Source organism: Octopus bimaculoides, chromosome Z, assembly GCF_046866305.1.
Source record: "Octopus bimaculoides isolate indiv1 chromosome Z, ASM4686630v1, whole genome shotgun sequence".
Classification (NCBI taxonomy): Eukaryota; Metazoa; Mollusca; class Cephalopoda; order Octopoda; family Octopodidae; genus Octopus; species Octopus bimaculoides.
This window is the reverse complement of record NC_142944.1, coordinates 56934142-56936561: the sequence shown is the minus strand read 5'-3', so window position 1 is coordinate 56936561 and position 2420 is coordinate 56934142.

Sequence of the window (2420 nt, the reverse complement as noted above, 5' to 3'; positions counted from 1 at the left end):
GTTATAAGTAGGTGGCTACACATTTGAGTATTCAGATATTCAGATATACGTGGTTAGGTATACATGTATGTATATAAATAAATACATACATATATATATATATATATATATATATATATATATATATATATATATATATATAGGGAGAGAGAGAGAGAGAGAGAGAGAGAGAGAGAGAGAGAGAGGGAGAGAGAGAGAAATGCACTTATAAATATCCGGATATATATATATGTACAGTGGTAGAAACAAGCATTCTATATATATATATATATATGTATGTATGTATGTATGTATGTATGTATAGATATATATGTATGTATATGTATGTATATCTATATATATCTATCTATTTATCTGTATATGCATATATATATATATATATATATATATATACAAGGAAAAGAATCTGAAAATGCAGGAGTCTTTTAAAAGTATTTATTAACTAATCGAAGCGAAAATTGAAGGGTTGAAGATGATCAGATACCGTCGTAGTTCCGACCGTAAGCGATGCTGACTGGCACCCCTCCGGCATTCGCTTCGGCAATTTAATAAATACTTTTAAATGACTATTGCATTTTTAGATTCTTATCCATATATTTTTAATACATACATACATACTTACACACACACATATATATACGTATGTATGTATATAATATGTGTGTGTGTGCCACATATTGTAGGAGGCTCCCTGTAATAACAGTGTAGCAACACGGCGGTGCATCAGCGTGGCCGCAGCTCTAAGCTGAAACTATAAAATATATATATATATATATATATATGCACATAAATCGAGATATGTGTGTGTATGTCTATGCCTAACTTATTTTGTTGCCATTTATGTCTTACCGTTCTTTTGAATCATTTCTCTATAGCATAGTTTCATTATCTCGTGGTAAATTAGAATTTAATCTCTTTCCCAGTCAATCAACCGGATTAATTTCTTACAGTAAATTGAAAAAATAAATATGTGTAACACATTATTTCTCTATATTTTTACCAAATAATTTCCGCGAAATTGCTTGCGTTGGACATGCACTCATATATATATATATATATATATATATATATATATATATATATATATATATACACATACATACATATACTTTTATTTATATTAAAGCCATTACAATGCATAAATGCCTACGCTAGGAGGGACTCTTAAAGTCAAAACTACTATAATAAACACATTGTATTATGATTGTTTTGACTTTAAGAGTCCCTCCTAGTGTGAGGCATTTATGTATAGTAATGCCCTGAGTATAAATAAATATATTTATAGGGAATAATTAATAAATTTTTCCCTTATAAAGTTTTTCACGTTAACTACTTGATAAATTCTTATAAAGATCTTATCCTATATTTAAATTGTATATATATATATATCAACATATGTATGCGGGTGTGTATACATAGATGCACAGACAAATATATATATACTATAATACATATGTGAGCATGGAAATATGTTGATGATTTGTTTTTCTAGGTAATATCGTTGATTATGTTATTGTTGTTGTTTTGATAGTGAAGATAGTTTTGGTTATTATTTTTTGTATTTTCTATTTAATTCAACTGACATACAAGCAGAAGAATTGCCGACGAAACAATCCTATTCTTTTAAGTGAATCAGCTACATCACAACTCAATGCATTTTTCTCTCCCAACGATGTAGGCTTGATTTGATGGAGTTTAGCTGCCAATTATTGGTTGTAGGTAAAGTGCACATACGTATTCCTGATGAACAGGAAGAAACAAAGAATAATTAATATTGAAAAAGTTAAAACTAATTCTTCTTAAATGTGTGTGTGTGTGTGTGTGTGTGAGTGTGTGTGTGTGTGTGTGTGTGTGTGTGTGTGTGTCTGTGTGTGTCTGTGTGTCTGTGTGTCTGTGTGTGTCTGTGTCTGTCTGTCTGTGCACGAAGAAGAAGAACAGAAGATACTATGTACGTTTGTAAGAACAAACGCAAATTTCCCTTTATTTGTTGTCTGTAGGATTCTCTTGTTTGAAGACATTAGAACTAAATGGAAAGAGGCCATTGACGGTCTGATATTTGTTTGTGTGTGCGTGCGCCTGTTTGTGAGCACGCGCGTGCATATGTATGTGTACATGTATATATATATATATATATATATATATATATATATATATATATATATATATATATATATATATATATATATATATATATATATATATATATATATATATATAAGTCAGTAAATAGTGGGGTTGTGTTAACCGCACGTGGAGAAATAATAGGAAAATGAAAAAAAGCTAGAATGCTGAACTGGAAGCATAATTTAATAAAGATTTTTTCTAATGAAAACCGGTTAGAAAAAATCTTTATTAAATTATGCTTCCAGTTCAGCATTCTAGCTTTTTTTCATTTTCCTATATATATATATATATATATA